The sequence below is a fragment of the Cucumis melo genome, chromosome 1, assembly GCF_025177605.1.
Source record: "Cucumis melo cultivar AY chromosome 1, USDA_Cmelo_AY_1.0, whole genome shotgun sequence".
Classification (NCBI taxonomy): Eukaryota; Viridiplantae; Streptophyta; class Magnoliopsida; order Cucurbitales; family Cucurbitaceae; genus Cucumis; species Cucumis melo.
In genome coordinates, this window is record NC_066857.1 from 19,440,941 (window position 1) to 19,454,553 (window position 13,613).

A 13,613-nucleotide genomic window follows, 5' to 3' on the forward strand; every position below is an offset into this window, starting at 1 on the left:
GGCGCCACATTGTTCAAGCCCTGAAATCAACCCTTAAGAGAGCAAATTCTCTACTTACTCTATCTATAGAGAAGGAGTGAATTCCTTCTTGTGTAGCTGCGTTCCCAGCTCCCCAATCAGACGAATCCCCAAAATGGTAGGCATATTGAGTCGGCTACATAGGCCACTCTCACCCATACAAATCAAAGGATTGCCTACATAGGCAGGAGTTCACAACTCACTCAAGATTCAGGTCAAGTCACCTATAGTCATCCTGGTGAAATGTAGTCTCAACTAGTAACGGTGTTAATAAGAGAGACTATTCATTTCATGGTCCGCTCTTATACAAACTCTTTGTATAGAATACCCCCGCTCTAATGTCTCGACATAAATGATTAGGATCAAATCATTTGTAGCACTTTAGAACAATTGTAACAACTACAAAGCAGGCCGTATTCGTAGTGCCACCAGGATAAGATATCCAGCTTTATCCATTTACTACAGACCATTTAGGTTATCACTTAAACATGATCCACTTGTATGTCTCCACATACATGTTTAGGTTACAGAAGATAACCTTGGATGTTAGTTTATTGGTTTTGTGAGTTAATGCAACTAAATTTCAAATAAAATAAAACACTTTATTTTATTAGATAAATAAAAAATTTGTATAATATATACCATTACAAAATACAAGACCACGAGATTTAGGGCATCAACCCCAATAGTAGGAACTTTTGTTTTGGATGAATATGAAGAGATGTATCCTATAGTTTTCTTAGGAAAGATCATTTCATGCCTCCAAGACTTGTAGGAATTTTATTGTTATGCACAATACTTTTGCATTAATGTAAATTTTTTATGTAATTTCATACTTATGTCGACTTTGGAACTAACTTTGGATGTCTATTTACTTGATGTAACTTCTTACTTATATCTTAGATTGAAATTGCTCGAACTATTTATGAAATTATCGAAGTTTCTTGACATATATTTTTTGTGATAAAGTTCGTGTTATTATTGCATGTTGCCTAGTGATAGTTCTTAAGATTATTATATTTGACATTTTATAACAGGTTTATATAATAAATTGGATAATATATTTTTATTTAATAAAATACTTTTACTGGCGCTTTCAATATCATCGCAAAAGCATTGGCTTTTTAAATTAAAAAAGTTGTAGAAATTTTTAGTGGCACACTTCAAAATGTCGCACAAGATGTTTCTAATGGTCACAAATTAACTTTTAGCAACAACATTATTTACCACTAAAACATCACCTTTAGTGTCGAGTGCACTATGTCACCATAAAGAATAAATAGTGACAAAACATATGTTACTAAAAGTAAGTATTTAGTAACGGACAAATTCACTAAGAGTACATCTTTTGTGGCGCACAACGACAGTCTTAGCGACGAATGATACTGCATCTCGCTAATACTTTAGCGACTTTTTTCGTTTTAGTAATGCTTTCTGTGCGCCACTAAAAACTCAATTTCTTGTAGTGATTTAGAAAAGATCTCTAAAGATAAGGAAGATCTTTTATCTTTTTCAAAATTAAAAAAAACCTAATTCTATATATCTTTGTCAAAAATAAAAAATTACTTGTTTTCATATATGATTAGTTTTATTTTTATGTGCAACATTTGATAATCTTGAATATGCTTTCTTCTTGAATGTTAAAAAATCAAGACTTCATAAAATAATCTTGAATAACACAGAAGAGCAATACAATATAAGTTTTCAGATAACACAAGTATTCGAAATAAACAGGTCTTTAGTAATTATCTCAGCAAAAAATTGTCAACTATTAGCAACTCAAGAAACAACAACAACAAGAGCTCTCTCTCGCTTTGCGATTAAAACAAAAAACTCAACTTTCAGTAGCATTTACGGAAGGAGAAGATGATGAAGGAAGTAGAGGCTTCAAATGACGAATTTAGGCAACATTGCATTTATTGGAAGTTGATTTTAATCTCCATTCCATCCTTGGTTGTTTAGGCTTGTGAATATGAAGGTTGGGTTTCTTGTGAGATGGGATCTGTATTTGTTTAGATGAGCATTTTGATGATAAACTGATTTTTTGTGAAGTTCATAGCAAAAAAGTCTTCTATGCCCATGTTTCTCACAACAATAGCACACCCAAGACTTTGTCTTCTTTTGAACAGGATTGTTTCTAACTTGATTGGCTTTGACAAGAACAATCATCTTAGTTAGCTCATATTCTTCCTTATTTTTGGATGGAACAAAAATAGTCATATTATTTTGTTTACTTTCTTTCTTTTGATCATCATACCCAATTTCTTCTTTGTTCAGATTGTTTCTCCCTGTTTTAAGTATTTGATTAAGATTATCAATACCAAAATTTAACATTATTTTTACAGATTTGGAAATGTTGTCATATTCCATCTTTGTGTTCTTTAGTTCTTGTTCCAAGGAAGAAATAATTGATAACAATCAATAATTATCTTCAATTAATTCTTTAGTTGTTTCTTTATGGATCATAAGCGCAGACCAAGTCTTCCTGTTATTGTTTGTGTAGCTGATCATAAGACGAAGTATTTTCTTGATTGATAATAGATGAATCTTCTATATTTGATTCTGAGTGATATTTAAAAAGAATACTAATAAAGGTTCGATTATTTTCACCTTCATTGTTGCTATTTCCAAATTCATCATCTGATAATATTGCAGTAAAACTTATTTATTGTCTTTTTAAATAATTTGGACATTCAACTTGATAGTGACCATAGCCTTTCTACATTTGAAGGACCTATCTAATTTGTATCAAAACCCATTCTTCTAAAGTTGTTATGATATCTGCTATTGGAGCCATAATTATTTGATTTTTTAAATTTTTTAACTTTGAAAAATTGCTATGTAAACATGGCTATGGAATCGTTAATATTATCATCTAAAGGCCCGTTTAAGGGTTAAGGTTAGTACTGTGGGCTTAGGTTAGCCCAACCCTAGCCCCCGTTTGGGCCCAAGATTAAGGAAACCCTAGGGTTTCCTTAATCTCGATTTTATCCTCAACTGTCTCCCCCTCAATTCGCCGATTTTCCTCCTCCATTTGCATCTTCAACCCATGTTAACCCTTCACGCTCAATCCGTCTTCATCCTCTTCGATTTCTCCTTCTTTCGTTCTGTGTTGTCTCCCTCATCTCCTCCATTACCATTTTTGGGTTCTCAAATGTGTTTCATAAACCCTCATTTGTCCATTTTTTCCCGATTCCCAGTTCAAACCATGGCCATTTATGTCCCACGTTTGTCGATTTCCATAACATCTAACCCGCATTTTCTATATATTTTGTTTCTTCATTCGTCCCTTGCGTTTTGTCGATGAAACCCCATTTCATGACGTCGAATCTCTATCTACATCTCTTTCATCCATCTCTCTCAGTCCCCAAAGGTTTTCTCGTGTTTATTGAAGCTAACCCTTCAACAACGTTGGCTCTAAACATGATATCCTTTTCAAATCTAGGGTTTTGCCTCCAAATACGTTTTGTTAAAGGTGACCCTCTAATTTTCTCCTTACCGCTCGATGCTCCATTGTTGCAGCTGGGTGTTTCACTTGTCGTTTCGTCATTTCCTTCACTGATAAGACAAACACTTCACCACTGTTGTCTGCCAATGGTTGCCGATTGAGCTTGGTAGGGAGGTATTGGACTCTTTTGAATCCAATTTTTTAGTAGATGATGAGTTCTCATTCCTTTGAATACAAACTGATTTTGTTTTGGAATATATATATCTGTTTGCATTCCGTTCTCTATTATAATAATTTACTTTCGGTATTGCCATTATTTCCCACCGTTTGTGTTGATGTTTGAATTTTTATTTCCATATATGTATGTAGACCTATTTTTCGATTCTGTTGTGCTTTAATTTGGGTACAATGTACTTTATTTTAGCCTTCCATTTTGTCTTCTTGGTTTACTTTGTTTTGTTCATAAATGTATGTTGGCAATGACTTCTATGTTTCCTTATATTCACCTAACCCTTCATTTCCTATCAATTCTGTTGCCTGATTTGGGATTTACAAAATATGTTTCAAGTGCATTACACACTTTTCTTGCATCACTGATATTTTAGGTTAAAAATATGTGGCTGCATAGGATCGCTGAGTTCAACATTGTGTTGTCTCTTCCAACTGCTCAAATTGTATGCTTTTGGTATAGCTTCCAGTATATAATCTTTGACTGCTTGGACTTTTCTATGCTTTTAGTCAGTTGTAGAAGAGATTCCCGATCTTTCAGTCCTTGATTTTATTGATGGAAGGCTTGCAGTGTATTACTTCCCTCTTTAGTTTTTGGTTTCTCTTCATTAAAGCCCTATTAACTTTCCCCATCTTCCCCTATATATACACTACGTTTTCTCTTTTCATTTATCACTTTCACTTCTCTATCATTGCATTCTTCTCTATCACTGCATTCTTCTCTTTGTTTATATCTTCTCCTTCATAAGTTGCTTTTTTTTTCTCATTCTCCTTTTAATCTGCCTTCTTTTTTATTTCATTCATTCCTCTATTGTATTCTTCTCTCTGTTTCTATCTTCTGCAATTAATTTTTTTCCTCCTTTCTCACTTAGGAACTGTTTTGTATGTACTTATAGTCATCTATTGTATTGATGTTTACCTTAAATGCTTTTATCCTCCTTTTTTGCTATCGTTTCACAGTTTTAATGTATTACCATTATCCATCCTCTTCTTTGTTATTTTCTATTTATGTTTGTTCTGTTTATTCGTCTATCTTTTTTATATTTTTTCCATTTGCTTTTGATGTTTCTACACTAGTTTTATCATAACACTAACCCTTCCCTAACTCAACCTTCCCCCATGAACGCACCCTAAAGGTTTATCCTTCTTAAGGGAATCTTCCTCATTGATTCATTGGAATGCTATTTCTTTCTCTTTCTTATTTTCTTCTGCCTGAGATAGATATATCAGGTATGTACGTAAATAACCAAATAATAATAATCCATCTAATTTCAAGGATTCTATATAATGAGTGTCTTTTCAATTGTTGTTACTTTCATATCAAATCTCTTATAGGCAGAGATCTTAGAACTTTTCTCACAAGTTTAGATTTAGAAATCCATTCTCTTGGAGCACAAAATTCATTGACTAATATCTAAATACTCTAACATTGAAATGTGCAATTGATTCATTTTCCATCATTCTTAAGGAATCAAATTTGGACCTCAATGATTGGAATCGTGATGTCTTTAGTTTTGAAGTTCCTTCATAATCAACTTCAAGAATCTTTCACGCTTCTTATGCAGACAAACACATGTTTATTACTTTAAACACAATTTGGTCAACTCCATTATAAATAGCATTAAGATCACATGAGTTGCCAAGAGAAGCTTGATCTTCAGCATCAACCCATTCAGACTCTGGTTTAGGTGTAGCTTTTCCATCCTTAGTAAGAGAAGGTGGTTCCTATCTAATGATGACAACTTTCCAAGTTTTATTGTCTATTGATTTAAGAAAGGCTGTCATAGAGCTTTCTAATATGCATAATTAGTGCCATCAATAACTTGAGGATGAGTAGTAGATCCTCTTTCTTTAATCATAGTCATATGTACAAAACCCGCTCTGATACCAATTGTTGAAAATAAAATAATTTTTCTATGGCTGTTATAACTTTAGTTAACAATTAGAGGAATAACTAAAGGAGCAAAAAGATAAATAACGCAGAGAACACAAAAAGCTTTGTTAACTCAGTTCGGTGAATCTACGTATGTCTGGAGAGCTTTTATAACTCAAATAAGATAATTTTATTAAGATTCAAACGAGTATAACACATTAACAGTCTAGAAGACACTCTCCCTAAATCTAATACTCTTTTTAGTTGTAAACAAAAACTAAAAATATTCAGGCTCCCCCTGAATTGTATTTGAATCTAATGAGGATAATCAGGCTCCCCCTGAAATAATTGACCCTTAATCAAATTACTTAGTCTTCTTTATCTCTTATCACGGATACACTTGAATCATAGATATCAAACAATCTCCATGTAATATGTAAGAAGGTAACCTCTTACCTTCGTAAAGACTGTTCACGAACTTTATAGCTTCAGGGACGTCTTCAAAGAATACTATGAATGGGAAATACAATCTCCTTTTATAATAGGGAAAAAGATAAAAAAAGGATGAAGGACTGGAAATCGATTGACCTTGAAAAGAGATAGATTTAAAATTTCTTCTTGAAGATGCACAGAACAATTTCTCTAGAAGATAAAAGATTTTTAGAAAAGATCCCTATAGATAATAAGAACGATCTTTTATCTTTCTTCTAAATATGAAAGAAGATTGTTATCTTTCTTTAAATAAAAAAACTAATACTATATTTTTCAAAAAAAATGTAGCAACTAAAAGTCATAAATAGTGGAGGGTACAACAATAACTACCTCTTGTTTTAAGTTTTTTTCTTTTTTTTTTTTCTTTTTTTTTTTTTTTAATTTACACATTTAGACAAAAGTGGAAGATTAGTCTTTTTGAACAGAAGTGAAATTTGAGTTATTCTAAATAAGGTTTATCTAAGTTAGTAGCTAATACTATACTACTAGAAAAAGAGTCTTTCTTGACGGTTGCAATTTTGATTTCTTAACGGTTTTTGAAAAAAAAAACATCAAGAAAGAGGTGATATAAAGGAAAAACCATCAAGATTTTTTATGAAAATGCGGAGGATAGTCAATTTTCAGCTTTCTTGACGGTTTTAAAACGTCAAGTAATATGCATTTTTTCTTAATGTTTTAAAACTGTCAAGTATTATCTATTAAATTCTTGACGTTTTTAAAACGTCAAGACGTCAAAATTTTTTTTAAATTTGACATTCTTGACATTTTTTAAACGTCAAATGATATGTACTTATCCTTGACGTTTAAAAATGTATGACATTTTAAAACGTCAAGAATTTTTCATGAAAAGGCAAAGGGAGTAATTTTTCAAATTTTTTAACGTTAAGTAACATACTTTTTCTTGATGTTTTAAAAAAGTCAAGAATTACTAAATAATTAAAAAAAAATAAAAACTTGTTTTTTTAAAAAAACCTATGTTTTCCCTTTCTATTTTACTTTTTCCCTTTCCCACTGCACAAAAGCCCAATTTCCCTCTTCCTTTCTCACAACCCACACGATCCAAAACTCACCCATCAGAATGTCGCCGACCCAAATGACGCCAAACGTTGCAGAACGCCTCCAATGTCAGGGGCATAATTGTCCAACGTATTATTTACCGTTGGTCGTATGCCCGAATACCCCCAAATTACTTTATCTTTATGTCTTGAAAGTAGTTTAGGTTAATTCTTTCGTTTAGGTGTCGCCGAGTCATAGTGTGACATTTCGGCTTTTTCATATGCAAGCCTGCCAAGGCCAAAATTCTCAATATGTACTATAGGGGGTACATGAACAGTCCGACCCCCGCCCAAGCCTTGTCGCACTCTTTGCATGCTGAGTTATTTTCCTTGCAATTGACAGTCTTCAATGCTTTCTTTATGACGTTTTCAATTATTTACTTTCTCTCTCCCGTTTTATAAAAACATTTTTTTCAAGAACGGGGAGGGAGGCTACGTCATACCGCGAGTTTGTCCGCGGATTCCGATTATCGAACGGCTGACTTGCTGATTGAGCTAAGCAAGTGCCGCACAATCGTGTTGAGAAGTTACGATTGTGACAAGTGGTATCAGAGCCAAATTGGCTAATTGACGATTACACCGAAGCATGTCGTCGTCGAATCCATCGGGCAAGGCCCAGAGAGACCGACTAGTAGAGATAGAGGAGCAGATGCTCTACCTAGTCGAAGTTCCCGACTCCATCCGCTACTTGGAGTCTCGTGTCGACGAAATTTCTGAGAAAGCTAACATGATCGATGCGGTAGCTGGCCGTGTCGAAGGGTTGCCAATAAAAGAGTTGTTGGCAAGGGTTGACGCCCTAGAAGAAAACACCAACGCCAGAAGAACTATTCACTACGAGCGTGGGGAGAGTTCTTCAGGTTTTGCTGCCCACGTGGAAGAACGCGTCAGTGAGCTTGATAACACTCAGAAGACACTCTTAGAGATGATAAACGGCATGTCGGAGGATTTTAAAGTCACCCTCGATGTCGTTAGAAATGAAATCGCAGACGTGAACGCAAGGCTGAGTCTCACGATGCGAGCAATGGCTAACCAAACTCCAGCTGGAGGAGCAATTTCGGTTAGCAAAGTAAAAGTCCCAGAACCAAAGCCCTTCTATGGGGCAAGAGATGCTAAGGCCTTGGAGAACTACATTTTCGACCTTGAACAGTACTTCAAGGCTACAAACACTGTCGCCGAAGAAGCCAAAGTGACGTTGGCAACGATGCATCTGTCTGAAGATGCAAAGTTGTGGTGGAGGTCCCGATACGTAGACATACAGGAAGGACGTTGCACTGTAGATACGTGGGATGCCCTGAAGAGAGAACTCCGCTCGCAATTTTTCCCCGAGAATGTGGAAATCCTGGCTCGGCGAAAATTGCGCGATCTAAGACACACTGGCGAGATTCGGGAGTACGTGAAGCAGTTCGCAGGGTTAATGCTGGACATCCAGGATATGTCAGAGAAAGACAAAGTTTTCTACTTTGTCGAAGGGCTGAAGCCGTGGGCGAGGGCCAAGTTGTATGAACAAAGGGTCCAAGACCTCACGTCAGCATATGCAGCAGCCGAACGGTTGTTCGACCTGACAAGTGACTCTCAAGATGCGAGGCGTAATCAAAGTTCCTCACCAAGAAGGAACAGGGATAGTCGCCCGAGCTCTCCCAAAGCTGTCGGGGGAGACAGACGTTCTGGTAAGGACCGCAAACCTTACCAGCCAACCACCGAAAATACATGGCAGAGGCCGAATGATCGAAGCCCAACCAAGCGTCCCCTCAGTTGTTTCATATGTCAGGGGCTCCATTTGGCAAGGGAATGCCCGAACAAAGTCGACTTCCATGCGTTTCAGGCCTCACTAATTGCGGATTCAGACGATAAGTCAAATCGTGCTGAGGACAAAGCGGACCTGGTAGATGGAGGCGAGAAGACTCGGATTGGGGCCATAAAGTACATGTCGTCTCTCCAGAAAAAGTCAGGGGAGAGACATGTACCAACAAAAGGGGGCCTAATGTATGTTGACACCTGGATCAATCAAAGACAGACTAAGAGCACAATGGTTGATTCTGGTGCAACCCACAACTTTATTACAGAGGCAGAAGCCAGACGTCTAGGGCTCCGTTGGGAGAGGGATTCGGGAAAGATGAAAGCCGTGAATTCCATTGCCCTACCTATCGTCGGATTGGTGAAGCGAACGACGATAAAGTTGGGAGGATGGAGAGGCCCCGTAGACTTTGTGGTTGTAAAGATGGACGACTTTGATGTAGTGCTGGGAATGGAGTTCCTCCTCGAACATCAAGTCATTCCAATGCCGTCAGCCAAATGTCTAGCGATTACTGGATCCTTCCCTACGGTAGTGCAAGCAGATATTCGGCAGCCTAACGGGTTCAGAATGATATCGGCCATGCAGCTAGACGAGAGTCGCGCCCAAGAGGAACCACTGTCTGTGGAGATCCTGCTTGGGGCGTTGGAAAAGCCGAGGGAGACAGTCCCCAAGGACACTATGTGTGCCCCAAAGAAGTGCCATGGTGTGATGCCAAGTAGGTGGCCCAAGTCCTCGTTGATGCGGAGGAGAACCGACCATGGGGTAGAGTCGCCATCAGAGGCAAACGCGCATGCGAAAAATGCTTATCGCATGACGCCATCGAAGTTAACCAAACTTCGGAAACCGTCAGAGATGTTGTCGAATACAGGGTGTAGTATACCCGTACAAGCTCCGTATGGAGCCCGCGTCCTTTCCCTGAAGAAGGAGGACAGAAGCCCACAACAGTGTGTTGATGGCCGCCCACGTGGAGTGAAGCATCTCCCAAAGTCAGACGGCCGACCGAGGCAATGTCGAGTAAGAACAACGGAGGCAAAGGGACTCGAGAAAAATTGTGTCACTAGGCATGAAGCCTGCGAGTTCCCCGTGGTGCCGATGGGTCTTACTGATGCCAAGGGAGGAAAGTATTGTTCTGTGCAGGGTCGAGTGAGCGTGCCGATTCATGTGAGTGAGTGCCACCAAGGTGGGTCGTCGAGAGAAGAAGACACTCAGTGGAGCGAGAACCTCGAGTGTCAGGTCGCCTTCAATGGTTCGAAGCAAACCATGATCGGGGGGCCAAGTCTTGGGGTCGTCGATGCGACCAAGACTCCTGAAGTCGAAGCCGAGCAACTTAGCTGTGTGCTCGAAGGATACCTGCATCATTGTGTTGATGGCAGACAAAAGAATTGGGTTCAACTGCCGAGGGTAACCCAATTCGGTTATAGTACTCAGACCGACTCGCTGATCAAGAGAAGTCCGTTTGAGATTGAAGACAAGAGGCATTCTGTATTGCCGCCCGTCGCTGATGGCCCCTATCTACGGGACCGCCCTCAAGTCCATCGAGTTGGAGAAGAATGTGAACAGATGGCCAACATCGCTCTAGTGTGCCTAGAAGAAGCTTCAAGGCTGATGGAGGAGAGGGGAGATCAAAAGCGATGCCCCCACGAGTTAGAGGGGATGACCAAGCTTTCAAGTGACGGTGCAACAACGCCGTACGATTGCCTGTCAACCTGGACCTAGAGGAAGACAGAGAAGTCGAGGAAGGCCTTGCTGACAGAGTAAGGACCTGTAGAAGGCCCACGAGGGAGATACATAAATTCCTGGTGAAGCGGAAGAAGCCCTCGTGGAGGTAACCAGTGGAAGACCTGTCGAAGATTTTGAAGCATGGACGCAGAAGACCGAAGAGCTCCAGCTTCGCCAGTTGACGAGGACGTCAACCGTTTAAGTGGGGGAGAATGTCAGGGGCATAATTGTCCAACGTATTATTTACCGTTGGTCGTATGCCCGAATACCCCCAAATTACTTTATCTTTATGTCTTGAAAGTAGTTTAGGTTAATTCTTTCGTTTAGGTGTCGCCGAGTCATAGTGTGACATTTCGGCTTTTTCATATGCAAGCCTGCCAAGGCCAAAATTCTCAATATGTACTATAGGGGGTACATGAACAGTCCGACCCCCGCCCAAGCCTTGTCGCACTCTTTGCATGCTGAGTTATTTTCCTTGCAATTGACAGTCTTCAATGCTTTCTTTATGACGTTTTCAATTATTTACTTTCTCTCTCCCGTTTTATAAAAACATTTTTTTCAAGAACGGGGAGGGAGGCTACGTCATACCGCGAGTTTGTCCGCGGATTCCGATTATCGAACGGCTGACTTGCTGATTGAGCTAAGCAAGTGCCGCACAATCGTGTTGAGAAGTTACGATTGTGAGCTAAAAATGTATGACATTTTAAAACGTCAAGAATTTTTCATGAAAAGGCAAAGGGAGTAATTTTTCAAATTTCTTAACGTTAAGTAACATACTTTTTCTTGATGTTTTAAAAAAGTCAAGAATTACTAAATAATTAAAAAAAAATAAAAACTTGTTTTTTTAAAAAAACCTATGTTTTCCCTTTCTATTTTACTTTTTCCCTTTCCCACTGCACAAAAGCCCAATTTCCCTCTTCCTTTCTCACAACCCACACGATCCAAAACTCACCCATCAGAATGTCGCCGACCCAAATGACGCCAAACGTTGCAGAACGCCTCCAACGCCTCCCGTGCTCACCCATCCCGAACGCCGCCGAACACCGAGCGTCGAACGCTAACTTCCATCCAAACGCCGAACGCCTAACGCGAACGTCGCTCCCCTTCTCTTTTGTTGTCCTTGTTGTTTGTTAGATTGCTTGATTTGATTACTTTTGTTGGTTTCGTTTTGTTACGTATCAGAATCTTAGACAAATTGAAAATAGTCGGCTAAGGAAAAGGAGAAATGGGATTGACCTTCACCAAGCTCTTCACTAGGCTTTTTGCAAAGAAGGAGATGCAGATTTTGATGGTTGGTCTTGATGCTGCTGGAAAGACCACGATCTTGTACAAGCTCAAGCTCAAGCTCGGAGAAATTATCACAACTATTCCTACAATGGGTGTGTTCTTTGATTACTAACCTTTTTTTCATGAAATGTCGAATTTTGATTGCTTAATTTGTATTATTGTTATTCATTTATGAAATTCCTACGATGGTGTTTGTTGCAATCTCTTGGTCTTTTGTCGGCGGGCCGAGTAGTAGGAAGAGGGGTGGTTTTATTTTGGGGATTTGAATTCTTTGGTTTTGCCATGATTTGTGAAGAGAGGGAGTGGGTTTTAGTTTGTTTTACAAAGCACTGTTGAAGTATAATAATGGAGGATATGAGAAAACAGAGGAGAGTTGAAGGCTTTTGTAGGGAATTTCGTCGGGCCGCTCTTTGCGAAAAGGATTTTCTTTTCTAATTCAAATTTGAACAAAAAATAGTGTGATTAAGTATTAATTAGTGGACACTAATGAGTGACCATTTTAAGTCAAAGTGAAAAAGAAAAGTTTAGTGATCTTATATTAATCATCTATTAGATATTTATTAGAAAGTTTCCTTTCATACCTATTCTCTCCGACACGGATGATCATTAATGATCGAAATCCAATTTCAGACCAAACTTCTACCTAACTTACTATAGTTGGTTTAGTAATGTTTAAATCAATCGGTCGATATAAACCTTTGAATTTTTTCTTAAGTAGTGTGAGAGTGGGTTTTGGTTCATAAAGGATTCCCTAAAATAAGCGTTAAATCATATAATGTGTAATATATAGCCCAAAAGAAATTAAAAGCTGTGTTGGGAGCTTGAAATTGAAGCTTAATCAAGACTCCTAGCTTATTAAATCAAGGGTTTCTTGGAGGGATGGTATGCCAAAGAGCTTCTTCTTTACTCCTCTTTAATTGTTTTGGTTTTGCTTGCATATATCAAAACTAAAGACTTAAATGGAGGGTGTTAGGATGATCTAAAGAAGAAACATATCTGACGTAAACGTCTATGAAGTTTGAACTACATCTTAGGTTTGGATTCTCTGTTTTTTTAGTGTGGCTTAACAAAGGGTTTAATTTGGTGTTTGCAGCCTTGCAGCTCTTTGTTGCTGCTGTCTAATGAGCATATAGAAAAAAGTCGAGTGTTTGTTATAACGGTAAAAATCAACTTCAAATCATGAGTATATTTGTAATTCTATTTATAATTTTCTTACTCTATCATATTGTATCAGTAAAAAGCAAGTATTTGTGCAAGTATTTGTCTAATGCAACGATCATATGGTTGAAACTGTACGGCTAATATGGGTGAAGAAGGCTATGGATGGTCCTCATCCCTTGTGATTACTAACACACACGACTATGTTCGGTTTGACCCATGTTCTGAGACTTGGTATTCGAACAACATGTTATGTTTCTATCTTTTAATTTTTTTTTTTGCTAATTGTAATCTTAAGGGTTGCTTGTACTTTTATCCTTTTAGTTTCATATGCTTCAATTGGTTTTGGAACTTCAAGATTAGCTGGCAGTCCCCGTCTCCTTTCTGAATTTTGCAGTATTGTTTATGAGCACTGAGTTTTATCAGCCTTATCTATCTTCAACTTCATAAGGGGGTGAGGAAACAGGCTAGCGAGCATATTGTTTGTTATTTACTCTTTAGAATTCTCTTCCATTTCAAAAATAAACAATCTCATTATCA

The 13,613-nt window shown here is 38.0% G+C and overlaps 1 long non-coding RNA gene across 2 annotated transcripts; it reads left to right on the forward strand.

Moving 5' to 3' along the window:
- Nucleotides 1-11,511: 11,511 nt before the first annotated feature.
- On the forward strand, nt 11,512-13,613 carry LOC103503189 (uncharacterized). 2 transcript variants are annotated; one of them, XR_001764668.2, is made up of 3 exons: nt 11,512-12,007; nt 13,009-13,307; nt 13,398-13,613. It is a non-coding gene; the product is annotated as an uncharacterized LOC103503189 (long non-coding RNA). The 2 variants fall into 2 exon arrangements; XR_540748.3 differs by having other exon boundaries at nt 13,009-13,613.